Genomic DNA, 14,125 nt, shown 5'->3' on the forward strand with positions numbered 1-14,125 from the left:
AAAGAATGATGGAATAAATCCAGATCTTTTGACTATGGGTGAGTGGGTAAAAATGTCAGCACTCCATCCATCATCTTGTTGTGTCTGCTATGTTCACCCTAAGTGGCCAAGAGTATGCCCAAACGTGGGTCCCTTGCTCACTGTGAACCTCCCTATCTCGAGACCAAAGGTCCCAACCCCCACGCACTATAGCTTTGGGTTATACCTTTTTAGATAACACAAATTTTACAACTGTAATCTATGTACTTTTCACATTCTTAATGTTTTATTTCGACACCAGAATGTAACTCTTTTGGCAAAATAATCACAAAAACGAAAACATGTAATTACATTACATTTATCACACTTTATACATAAAGAAATTAATTTCCACAAATTCTTCTGTGATTCCTTTTTAAGCACTCAATGCATTTCGGGCCATGCTTGACCCTTCATCAGGAGCCTGTTTCATCTAAAAAACAATGCAACACAACCATCAGCGACCTCTCCATGCTGTAGAATTCAAGACAATCATTACGAATATTGTGAATCTGAATGCATTAACAATGCTTATATTACCATGCAGAGAATGTGGGTGCCTTGTAAAGCATTAAAAACACTTTTTATCCCACACCAATGTGCTCAGAACCAAAAGAAAAAAAGAAAAAGCAACCATGCATATGCTTACTTGGTCCTCCCTTCAAAGTAACCTATATGATCTGTGTGGAGAAAACCACAGCTTGTCAACGCCTGCTTTCCTTTCTTAAACAATGGCTCACAATTTTACCGAATGACCAACTCTGCCCTTACCAGTACAACAGACTTTGCTATTCCACACGATAATACCCAAACGCCGGTCTCTCCCGGGATTCTCATGAAACTTTCTCACTGTGCCACTGGATTCAGGCTAGCCTGGCTGATGAGGGGTGATACCCCGAAACTGGTCACAGGAAGTTTGTTGCCGCTTACAGGGAAAATCTGGCCTGGCAGTTCAGGCTGGACTGGTCCCATGAGGAGCAGGGTCAAGACTAATTTACATTTGGCTGGGTCCAAACTGGGGTGGTATAGCGAGCAAAAGAACAATGGATTCAACCCAGATATTTTGACTGGGGGTGAGTGGTTGAAATGATTCAGCACTCTATCCATCATCTTGTCGTGGGTGCTATGTTCACCCCAAGTGGCCAAGGGTATGCCCAGACGTGGGTCCCTTGCTAACTATGCCAATGGATTCAAGCTAGCCTGGCTGTTGATAAGTGATACCCCAAAACCAGCACCGGGATGCTTGTATCCATTCCAGGGAGGGCCTGGCCTAGCAGTTCGGCTGATCTGTTCCTATGAGGAGTAGGTCAAGGCTGATTTGAATGTGGCTGGGTCCAAACTGGGGTGGTATAGTGAGCAAAAGAATGATGTGGATTAAACCCAGATCTTTTGACTGGGGTAAGTGGTTGAAAAGTTTCAGCACTCCGTCCATCATCTTGTGTTTGCTATGGTCGCCCTGAGTGGCCATGGGTATGCCCAGACATGGGTGTCTTGCTCACTGTGCCTCTGGATTCCAGCTCGCCTGGCTGATAAATGTCGATACCCCGAAACCAGTACCAGGATGTTTGTTTCCAGTCCAGGGAGGACCTGGCCCGGCAGGTAGGGCCCAACTGTTCGCATGAGGAGCAGGGTCAAGACTGATTTGCATATGGCTGGGTCGAAACTGGGGTGGCATGGTGCACAAAAGAACGATGGATTAAACCCAGATCTTTTGACTGGAGGTGAGTGGTTGAAATGTTTCAGCACTCCGTCCATCATCTTGTTGTGTTTGCTATGTTCATCCTCAGTGGCCAAGGGTATCCCCAGACCTGGGTCCCTTACTCACTGTGCGACATGATTCAATCTAGCCTCACTGATAAGGGGTGATACTCCAAAACCAGTACCAGGATGCTTGCTTCCGGTCCAGGGAGGACCTGGCCTAGCAGGTCGGACTGGACTGTTTCCATGAGGAGCAGGGTCAAGACTCATTTGCATGTGGCTGGGTGCAAACTGGGGTGGCATAGTGAGTAAAAGAACAATGGATTAAACTCATATCTTTTGGCTGGGGGGAATGGTTGAAAGGTTTCAACACACATCCATCATCTTGTTGTATTTGCTATAGTCTATATCTCACAGCACTAATCTTTTCGAAGAGGCTGGGCAGATGCAGAGACCGCCAGTTCATGGCTCAGATCTTATTGTTTCTTTAGTCAATATGTCCTCACCAACTAAAATGCACGCCGTCCATCCATTTGCCCCCCACCTCCATGTGTTTGGAGTTTCCCATGCGCACCTCATGTCCCCTTCAAGCCCTTTTCATGTTTTAACACAGCTTACTCTCTTATGCTTCTTTATTCTGACAGTTGTTTCTATTGATTATGTTGTTTGGCACCAAAGGTGCTGTCGGGCCCTTGCACTTCTTTTGTTAGCCTGCTTCTTCTTTTTTTTTACATACTGTACTTTACTTGGTGACCCCGCAGGTCGTAACCTGTACCATGTTTATGGATTTGAACATGAATAATTCAGCTGTATAATCTGAAAAATAAACAAAGATATAAAAAAAAATTGCATAGCTTGGTATAGCAAGTCACATGTACAGGCAATGGTGTTGAGTCGAGATTGTGATGTAATACATATACATTCATTTGTTAAATTAAAATAAGCGTTCCTATTGTATTATCTGAACATAAAAACACAAAAAGTTTAATGGGGGAGCATGTCAAATGGCTAACGTTATGTAATCAAAGACCAGACACTCCAATGAAATTTATGGAGACAAAAGTGTAATTGTTTACAATCCTTTTGATCTCAAATGAATGCAGGGACGAGCAGTTCAACTGTATCATGTGAGGTAACCACAACATGCAACCACAAAATATTCAAGACATTTTATCTAAATATAATCGTTTTATGTAATGGGAACTTTACAGCCCAAGACTGATAAAAAAAAAGTGGAACGAAATAGTTGAAAGTGATGGTTCGTTCAAGTATTTACCCTATGCATCTGTGTTTCTGTGCCCCTGGGGAAACATTTGATAAGGGGGGTTGCTTGGTCAGTAAGATTGGGGGGGGGGGGGGGGGGTGAGCTTCAGATTTTCCAACAGTCATGCTGTCATACAATGTTAAAATAAATTATACGATAAGTAGGGCACATAAAAGTGGCTAATAGGGCAGTGGACAGGGAGAGTAATGCAGAGCGAGAGAAAACACAATATTTAGAAAAAATAACCAGCATTTTTTAAGAACCTGAAAGCAGAAAGGGAGAGGGTGTGTGTGGATTTTTGTCTGTGTTTATGTCAAAATCCCTGGTGAAATCCGACAGACACCTTACCATACCTGACCGAAACCACCTGCACCCAATTATTTACCAGAAAGTAATTTATTAGGGTGTGGTAACACCCAAAACTGCACCCCTGAAAATATGCCCCTGCATTTGAGTGTTAGAATCTCCTGCCATTTCCCCAAGTATTAAGTGACTTGGATTGGCAATGTATTTCTATAATTCACAACTTATTTCGAAGGTATTTAAATACCTTTTCAGATCTGTCATAGGATAAGGAGTCTTAAACCTTGATGAGAGAATTTCTCCCTAAATATGGGCCCTAACATATTTCTAAACATCTACAAGTAATGGTATTACAATTTAAGCGACAACCAGATTTATGAAAAACTAAAAGATTGGTCACAAAAAGGGTCACAAATTGTGCATTGATTTTTGAGACCAATCTTAACTTTTTTTCTAATATATCTGAACCAGTTGCAGTCCTTGTACGTAAGTGCAGTGGGACGGGGAGAGTGACAAACGATGGAATAGCGAAAATTAAATACATAAATAAATAAAACCACTTACCTTGCACATGTCGCATCGATATATTATTTATTTAATTTTCCCTTTTCGGTCGTTTGTCTCTTCCACTTCCTGAACCCCACCCTGCCCCACTGCCCTTACCTGCATGGGCTGCCACTCGTCTGAACTGCATGTAAGAGGGGGTGACCATTTCATACTCCTAATTGCTATTCAGACTAAGGGGCCGATTAGGATTGCGGTGAAACCGCATCCTCCGGGCCAGCGGAAGCCACCGCCGGCCTGGAGGATGCGGATTCACCGCCTTGGTGAGGGAAATCACCAACCGCCACATTACGATGGCGTTGGGATCAGCGGCGGACGGCAAGTCCGTCTGCCGCTGATCCGCGGTGGGTGTAAGCAAATATGGTGGCGGTGTCTGCAAGATACCGCCAGCCATATTACGATGCAGGCGGAAACATGCTTTTCCGCCATGGAAAAGCATGTGGTCTTTTGTTTTTGAGGGCCCTATGCGAGGGTGCACATGGGGGGGTACCTATAGTACCCCCTGCATTTGCATGCACAATGTGGCAGGCACCGTGCGGTGCCTGCCTCTTTGTGCATGCAAATGCACAGCATGCATATTTGACTTTGCGGTGGGTCCTGCTTAAAGCAACACCCACCGCAATGTCAAATATACGGGATCTAACCACCAGGGTGGCGGTCACATCCTAATTCCAACGGAGGGACCGCCGCTGCCCCTGCGGACGGTCCCTCCAACTCGGGGGTGGCGGACGGACGCAGGTCTGTCCGCAATCCTAAGAGGCCTCTAAGTTAGTAAACACATTGCGCAGGTATGAAATGTTGTTCAGACTCCCAAAAGAGTTTAGTAAATAGAAAAAAACAGTTGCAGGGTTTGTGACTGTAACATGGTTTTGTATCTAAGATCTAAAGAAAGCAAAACATATTTCTTGCTAAGTCCTTGCTGCATATGAACACCAGCTACCCAACGCCCTAGGGAAAACAAAGCTCAAAAGTATAGCGTGTGAGCAATTAGAGAATATTTCATTGTTCATTTCAATAGGATTTGGGTAATGGTTGCATAAGCACTTTCATAGCAATTATACACTGAACCTCTTGAGAAATCAGATGGGATTTGTGATCTGGCAAGCAACGCTTTTATGCCTTTAAATGCCCTGCTAAGTTTATGTTTTTATCTGAAGAGAAGAATCATCTTTCTGGAGGCAAAATCACTTAAAATAAGATACTGGACAAATCTGTGTGAAGTTAACGGTTCTTAGAGACATTGGCAGTGACAGCCTGCTAATGCAGAGACTTCCCACCGGAGAAATCTACTTCATGCAAAAAGTCTTATTTAGTTCAAAAAGCTACCCGAAGTAGGCTGCTCATTTTGAAAGGCTAGTGTTTTGTTAAAGGGAAGTTTCAACACTGCATGGAATCAGCTGAAAAGCAAATTACTCAATCAGATAAAACGTTCTACCTCACAGTATAAAAACCCTACAGTATAAAAGCACGAGTCCCTCAAGGCTCTATCAGCTTCCCTCTCCTTTTTAACATTCACATGAAATCCTTACCATAACCTGTCAATGTTTTTGAGTTCATATGCTATAACTATGTGGTTACACAGATGCTTCTTAACCCCTTCGCTGCTAGGCCTTTCCCCCCTGTGCTAAGCCTTTTTTTGGCTATTTGGGGTAGTTTGTGCTTAGGCCCCTGTATCTTTTTGACCACATAAGGTATCCACGCCAAATTTACGTCCTTTTCTTCCAACATCATGGGGATTCTAAAGGTACCCAGAGTTTGCGGATTCCCTGGAGGCGACTCTTAAATTTGCCAAAATACAGTTAAATGTTGTTTATTGGGGGTAAAATGGGAAAAAAGTGCTGCAAATGAAAGCGTTTGTTTTTTCCCTGCAAATGGTATCAACGAAGGGTCTATGGGGCTGAAATCTCAATTTTCCCTGCTTTTAGGGAATGACAGACTTTTGTCTGAAAAACTAAATATTTTACACAGTTTTGGTGTTTTACTGGGATATAGCCTATTTTTGCTATTTTTGTGCTATCAACCTTCTTCCAGTTAATGGTAGGAATGGGTATGAAAGCAATAATGGATCCTGTAAAGCTAAACATTTTAGAACCGTAGACAACATTTTTAATTGAGCAAGGGGTCATTTGTTTAGATCCTTCAAGGTTCCTTTATAGAAACGTACAGTTAAATATAAGAAAATTTGAAAATTAGTTGAAAAAACAGGCATTTGTGCCAACGTTTTCACCTGTAACTTCTTCTAATTGTGACAGCTGTGTGAAAGCAATATACCGTTACATCTGCTGAACCTTATTGGTTGTGGGGATATATAGGACTTGTAGGTTCACCAAGAACCCGATGAACCCAGAGCCAATAACTGAGCAGCGTCTTGCAACAGTTTTTCATTATATACCGGGCATATAGCAATTAATTTGGGAAAATGTATACATGGAAAAATCGGTATGAAAGACACCTATATATTTCTGAAATTGGAACAAAATATAGAGTTTAGAAACAGTAGGTATTTGCATATTTACAAATTTGTGAGTACCCATACTAGCATGAGAATTATAGGTCATTTTTACAAATGACTTCTTTTTTACACATTGTCTTTCATTTGGAAGGCAGAAATGCATCGAAAGTCAATAGGTAATAACAGTTGCTGCACAATTCTGAGTTACCCTAAGTCTCCCGATAAAAATGGTACCTCACTTGTGTGGGTAGGCCTAGTGCCCGCAATAGGAAATGGCCCAAAGCGTAGCATGGACACGCTTTATTTTTACAGTGAAAACAGACCCTTGTTTGGCTAAGTGCCTAGCTGTAGATTTTGAACCCTAGCTCTGCCGGCACCTAGAGAAACCTAGCAAACTTATACATTTTAGAAAACTAGACACCCAGGGAAATCCAGGATGGGGTGACTTGACTGGCTCTCATCAGGTTCTGTTACCCAGAATCCCTTGCAAATCTAAAAAATTATCCCCAAAAACATTTTTTCCTCACATTTCTGTGGTGGAAAGTTCTGGAATCTGTGTGAATCCACACAATTCCACCCACCCCACCTTCCCCAAAGTCTTCCGAGAAAAATGGAACCTCACTTGGGTGGGTAGGCTTAGTGCCCGCAACAGGAAACGGCCCAAAACACAACTTGAACACACCACATTTTCACAGTGAAAACAGACCCTTTTTTTGCTAAGTGCCAAGCTGTAGATTTTGAACTTTAGCTTTGAGTGCACTAAGGGAAACCTAGCATACCTATACATTTTGGAAAATGTAGGAGAATCAGGAGACGTGGGCATACGCTGGGTGGGAGGAAATGTGTGGATCCACGCAGATTCCAGAACTTTCCCACACAGAAATGTTTGAAAAAGTGAATTTTTCAGCAAATTTGAGGTTTGCAGGGAATTCTGGGTAGGAAAATGTTGGCGGACCCACACAAGCCATACCTCACTAGACTCCCCCGGGTGTCTAGGGGCCAAAAACTCATGGGACCCCCCTGGCAAAACTAGGTTGTTTTGCAATAGGTAATTTTGATGTTGCCTCAATAGGTTTTGGTCCCTTGTTTGTTGCGGGTACTTGACCCACCCATGCGAGTGAGGTACCCTAGAGACAGACTACACCTTAGCACAGAAAGACAAATGAGACAAACATGACTGCCTATCCACTTGTTCCTCAGGTACACATACAGTCTAGTTGGATTTGGCACGAGGGTGAGTGAAAGGTTCAAAATGTATATTTTATTAACAAGAGATTTCACATAAAGAAAATGCACTGTTAATAATTAAAAGGTTAAAAACCACAACCAATGACTCACAGCTCGTGAGCTGTAAAGCCACGGCAATAATAGTAATAGTAATAATTTTATTTCGCATAGTTACTTAAAACCATTGCAGTACAAGAATAGGTTAAGAACAGAGAAAATAAAAGTACAGTTCTAATAAAAGAGAATAAAACATTCACATTTCCTTAGTTCGAATGTGCACGCAGCAACTTCGTAAGCAATAAAGTTATTTTTTAAAGTTCAACTTTATAATTGTAAAATATTTCTACTTTCCCGATGTCCTCATAGGCTCTTTGAGTCAGTAATGTCATTCGACAAAGCGATATTAGATCAATAGTACAGGGACCGTTATAGATTAATTTCAGGCATCTTTTTTTCCACTGCCTTCATAAATTTTACGAAGCTACAGCTCAAGTGAGGGTCATGGGGAGAAAAGCAAGCCAGAACTGCCTTCCTTCGTGTGCGGATTCCTTGCCGATTGAAGAGGTGTTTCAACAAGTGTTTCAGTTCATCGCGTAATTTCTCGCAAGAGCATATCAAGTGCAGCATATCCTCTTGCCCCAAGCCACATAGCAGACAAAGGGGACCAGCTTTTATTTTAATCCAGTGTGGGAGATTTTGAGTACAGGGTAGCAGGCCCAACCTGTGCTTTAAGAAGCACATTTTGACGGATTTGGAGTATTCCACAACTGGGGTGCCTTGCAACTGAAGGAGCGGCCCCCAGTACGGGCCTTCCTCACACGCGGAACCACGGCAGTGAAAAGAGATTCGGACCGCAGTGAGCGGACTGGGCGATAGAAGGCCAACCTGCGCCGTAGGTACCCAGCCCCTGAGCCAAAAAGTGCTTTGTGCATCAGCGTCAGGGATTTAAACATAATCCGCTTCCCGATAGGCAACCAGTGTAGCGTTTGCAGCAGCCCAGAAGCTCGTGCTCGCCTATGCAGGCCAAAGATGGCACGGGCAGCAGAGTTTTGGGCCACCTGCAGGCGCTGGACTAGGTAGTCAGGGAGGCCAATAAATCGTATACTCGTTCTCTGGGCGGAGAACTGCCCACCGTTGTCGATCTTCACTCTTAAGTATTTATATATTGGGGTATCTCCAATTCTTGTCTTGTTCCAGTACCATGATGTTAGTTTCCTTTTTTTCCTGCTGATGGTATTTGTCTGGGTTTTCTTAAGATTTATTGTAAGCTCATTTTTATCTGAGTAGCATTGTGTTGCAGTCAGGAGGTGTTGAAGTCCTACCTTGGTATAACTTATAAGGACGATATCATCAGCATATAGTAGACAAGGTAGTTGCAGTCCTCCTAGCTTCGGAGCGTGGGAGTTACAACCATTTAAAATGGGGACACGGTCGCTTAGGAACAAGTTAAATAGGGTGGGGGCCAGGACGCAGCCTTGTTTCAGGCCCTTGTTGGTCTGTATGCGCCTGGACAAAACGGATCCATCCCCCACTTTTATCTGTACCCAGGTCTCTGTGTGGAGGTTAATTAGCAGGTCCAAATGGGGTCTCGATATCCCCCAGTTGTTCAGTTTAGACCATAAGAGGTTCCGGTTTATGTGGTCAAAAGTGGCCTTAAAGTCAATGAAGCAGAAATGAATGGGCATTTTGTTAAATTCTGCCTTGTCTATGAGCAGGCCCATGCTCAAGATATTAGTCATTGTGCCTACTGATTTGGCAAAGCCTGTCTGGTTAGCCGGGATTAAGGATCTCTCTGTTACCCAGGCCATCAGCTCTTCTAGAAGGATGCCTGCATAATATTTTGCCTCATTGTCGATTAAAGCCACCAATCGATAGTTTTGAGGGGAAGCCTTATCTCCTGCCTTATAAATTGGGGAGATAATTGAGCCCTTCCAGGAGCAGCTTGGCAGGATGCTGAAATGTCTTATCTCTAAAAAAAGGGGTTCCAGGGCTGCTGCCCAGCCTGCCACATCTTGTTTGTAGAGAATTGGCGGGATTCCATTCGGCCCTTGTGCTCCCTCTCTTGTTCCTTTCTTGATTTGGCGCTGAATGATGTTTTGTAAGTTCGGCAAATTCCCTAGTTCACTCCGAATGTGCCATTCTGTGGAGCTTATGTCATTGCTCTTTGGAAGTTTTTTGTAAATAGCAAGCTCCTGGTCCTGGTTGTTTCTCTCAGCCTGGTTAAAATGGGTACCAAGATAGTTTGCCCATGTGTCCTCTGAGATGTTAGATGAGACCCCATGGTGCGTTGGTCTTATAAATGAGTTTATTGATTTCCAGAACCTTGCCCCATCGTTCCGTTTAATGTCAGAGTGAAGTCTCGCCCATAAATTATCCTCAGCGGATTTGTTTGCTTCCCATGTTGATTTTTTCAGTGTTGATTTTAATTTCCGTAATTGGTCGTGCTTTGCTGTGTCCGGGGGTTTCTGTTGGAGCTCTCTCAATGTGCGATAGATTGAGGTTTTTATGCCTCTAATTTTTCCTTTATGTTCTTGAGAGAATTTGCCCGATCTTTCATTGCCTGTTTGTGACTGTGGCTTAGATCTTGTAGCATATGTAGACATAATATTTGCCACGGCAAGGCACCAACCTCTTTACAGGCCATTCACACACCTTTTATACTTGACACACTTTCACACCACAACTGCGGCCCCAGCACATTACAACACTCACATTCACAGACAATGTGGAGACAATGTACACCCTGGCAGAGAGAGACAGGAAAGACAAATATTCCGTCAAAATGAAAATTTCCTGAAATACTCACACATACTGGTTGGATTTGGCACGAGGGTGAGTAAAGATCAAGAGCGTAAAATTCTATTAACAAGAGGTTTCACAAAAAGGAAATGCACTGTTAATATTTAAAAAGTTAAAAACCTGAACCAAAGACTCACAGCTCGTGAACTGTAAAGCCATGGCAAGGCACCAACCTCTTTACAGGCCATTCACACACCGTTCATACATGACACACAAGACCATTTACACCGCCAGCCGCGGGCCCAGCACACGACAACATTCACATTAACAGACAGCACCATTCAAGGGCCCATCACTTTCATATGCGCACATGACTGACACAGCAATCACACCGGCTGGTGGTTGACATACTGTCTGCAGTGGTGTTTGACTAGCAGTGTGTAATGACAAGCATTAAGTCACTACTCACATACTGACAGCCAAATGCCAGCCCACGCACACCGCCAGTTAAACACCATCTCACCCACACTGCCAGCCAAGCGCCAGTCCATTCACAACAACAGCCAAGCGCCAGATTATACACCAGCCAAGCCCTAGTCCAAGCACACCACCAGCCAAGCACCAGTCCGCGCACACCACCAGCCAAGCGCCAGTAGACGCACACCGCCAGCCATGTGCCAGTCCACACACACCGCCAGCCAAGTGCCAGTCCATGCCAGCCAAGTGCCAGACCACGCACACTGCCAACCAAGCGCAAATCCACGCACACCACCAGCCAAGCGCCCATCCACGCACACCGCCAGTCAAGCACCAGTTCACGCACATCGCCCTTGACCCTGTCACCAGGCAGGTCGCTCCCCTCACCGCCGCACAGCCCCCCTGTGTGCCCTGTGCCCCACCTTTGCTGCCGCTCATAACTAGAGTGTGCCTCTTCTTTGGTTGTGCCTACTTCTCTCCTCTGTTTATTACTGTGTATACTCTGCTGTTTTACTGTTTTTGTATTTTGCTGCCTTGCCCCCTTTTGGTGTTCCCCCTTGTGCCTTTGTGACCCCCGCTCGCCCGCTCACTCCCCGTGATTCCTGCCACTGCATCCCCTGCGTCCCCGCCCCCCTGTATCCCCATTGGCCACCCCGCTCCCACCTCCCAGCTGCTGCTCCCTCCCACATCCCCTCATATGGAGGCCACGCAGCTGATGCGCCACTGGCGCACCAAAGGTGCGCCTAAGGCAAGCCCGTCCGCACCCGTCGCACCCGTCTGCGCATGGACTGCGCCCAGCGCCAGGACCCCTGGACCCCAGAGATGCTATGACACCCAACTGTACTACGATGCCAGCACCCTCCAAGCACTCAACTCCGGCCGAGAACACACCTGCCACCGGGCAACCCCAAAGCGCACCCAAGGACCCTTCAACTGCAACTTCACCAGCATCCGGCCAGCCAAACCGCCTACCAAGGAACCCAACTAAGTCAGATGCATCCTCCTCAACACCCGCACTGCCCGCAAACACGCCGACGAGCTCTGGGACCTGCTCGACTCTACCTCCCCTGACGTCGCCTTCCTGACAGAGACCTGGCTGAACCCTGCCTCCACACGCGACATCGCCGTTGCCATCCAGGAAGGATACAAGATCACGCGCAGGGACCGCCCCAACGGAACAGGAGGAGGAATCGCCATCGTCCACAGGAACACCCTGAGAGTATCGACCAACACCGACGGCACCCTCAGCACTGCCGAACACATGCACTTCCAGATCCACACCGATCCCAAACAACACCCTCAGAGGAACCCTTATCTACAGACCCCCCGGACCCTGACCACAGTTCAGCGACTCCATTGCCGACTTTCGTCAGCACGCACACCCTCGCCTCCACGGACTACATCCTCCTAGGAGACCTGAACTTTCATCTCGAGAACAACGACACCAACTCACCTGCCCTGCTCGACAACCTCGCCAACCTCGGACTCAGACAGCTTGTGATAACACCCACCCACACCGTCGGCCACACGCTCGACCCGCGCGCAGGTCTCCTTCAACCGCACCACCCAACCCCACTGGACTGACCACCACTGCATCCACTTAACCTTCAGGAAGCTCACCACGCACCACCGCACCCAACCGCTGCCCTGACGATGCTGGAGCAAAGTCACCGAGGACCAGCTCACCACCACCCTAACCCAGAACCCACCCGCCGACTCCACGGACCCCGACACCGCCGCCCGCAACCTCAGACAATGGATCTAAGACTGGGCCTGCACCCTCGCCCCGCTCAAGACACCCTCCAACAGCCACACCAGCAAGAAAGCCACCTGGTTCACCGAAGACCTCCAGCACTCCAAAAGAATATGCCGAAAACTGGAGAAGAACTGGCTCCGCGAACGATCACCGGACAGCTACACAGCCCACAAGAACGCCACCCGCAGCCATCACCAACTCATCAGAGTCGCCAAGAGAGCCTCATGCAAGGACCGCCTTGACAACAACGTACACAATAGTAAGGAGCACTTCAACATCGTGAAGGAACTCTCTAACACCAGCTCCAATGCCAACGACATCCCGCCTTCGCAAGACGCATGCGACTCACTGGCTACCTTCTTCCACCGCAAGATCACCCACATCCACGACAGCTTCAATGCCACGACCGCACCGACGACTACTGCCACCACCACACGCACCAACCATCTACTCTCCTGGACAAGAGTCAACGACAAGGACACCAGCGAGATCATGAAGACCATCCACTCCTGCTCACCACTAGACCCATGCCCCCACCACATCTTCAACAAAGTGAGCGCATCCATCGCACCCCATCTCAGCAAGGCCATCAACATCTCCTTTGAGACAGCAACCTTTCCGGAAAGCTGGAAACACATCAAGATCAACGCCTTACTCAAGAAACCAAAGGCGAACACCAGGGACCTCAAGAACTTCTAGTCCATCTCCCTGCTCCCATTTCCGGCCAAGGTCAACAAACAGCTGACCCGCTACCTCGAAGACAACATCCTGGACCCATACCAGTCCGGTTTCCGCAGCAACCACAGCACTGAAACTGCCTTTATCGCCGCAACAGATGACATCAGGACCCTGCTAGACAACAGAGAAACAGCAGCCCTCATCCTTCTGGACCTGTCAGTCGCCTTCGACATGGTCTGCCACCGCACCCTATGCACACGCCTACACGACGCCGGAATCCGAGGGAAGGCCCTGGACTGGACCACATCCTTCCTCTCCGGCAGAACTCAGAGCATCCGCCTTCCCACTTCCACTCCAATGCCACCGAGATCATCTGCGGCGTACTCCAGGGCTCGTCCCTCAGCCCGACGCTGTTCAATATCTACATGGCACCCCTCGCCGACATCGCCCGTCAACACGACCTCAGCATCATCTCCTACGCCGACAACACCCAGCTGATCATCTCCCTCACCAAAGACCCCCACACAGCCAAAACCAACCTCCAAGAAGGAATGAAGGCCGTCGCCGACTGGATGAGGAACAGCCGACAGAAGCTGAACTCAGACAAGACGGAGGTCCTCATCCTTGGAACCACCCCTTCGGCCTGGGACGACTCCTGGTGGCCGACCACACTGGGAACTGCACAACACCCACAGACCACACACGCAACCTAGGGGTCATCCTCGACTCCACCCTCACCATGACTAAGCAGGTCAACGCCGTCTCCTCCTCCTGCTTCAACATCCTCCGAATGCTACATAGGATCTTCAAGTGGATCCCCACTTATACAAGAACAGTCACCCAGGCCCTCGTCACCAGCAGGCTGGACTACGGTAACGCCCTCTACGCAGGAGCATCGGCCAAGCTCCTGAGACGGCTGCAATGCTTCCAGAACACCTCAGCACGAATG

The 14,125-nt window shown here is 47.0% G+C and overlaps 1 long non-coding RNA gene across 1 annotated transcript in view; it reads right to left on the reverse strand.

Annotated features, from left to right (window-relative positions):
- Window positions 1-341: 341 nt before the first annotated feature.
- Window positions 342-14,125, reverse strand: part of LOC144770199 (uncharacterized) — a 29,700-nt gene continuing 15,916 nt past the window's right edge. Inside the window, exons 4-5 of the long non-coding RNA XR_013598826.1 lie at window positions 2,335-2,532; window positions 342-451 (exon numbers count right to left, since the gene is read on the reverse strand). This is a non-coding gene — a long non-coding RNA (uncharacterized LOC144770199). The remainder of the gene's footprint in view (window positions 452-2,334; window positions 2,533-14,125) is intronic.

This window comes from Lissotriton helveticus, chromosome 1_1 (genome assembly GCF_964261635.1).
Source record: "Lissotriton helveticus chromosome 1_1, aLisHel1.1, whole genome shotgun sequence".
NCBI classification, from domain to species: Eukaryota; Metazoa; Chordata; class Amphibia; order Caudata; family Salamandridae; genus Lissotriton; species Lissotriton helveticus.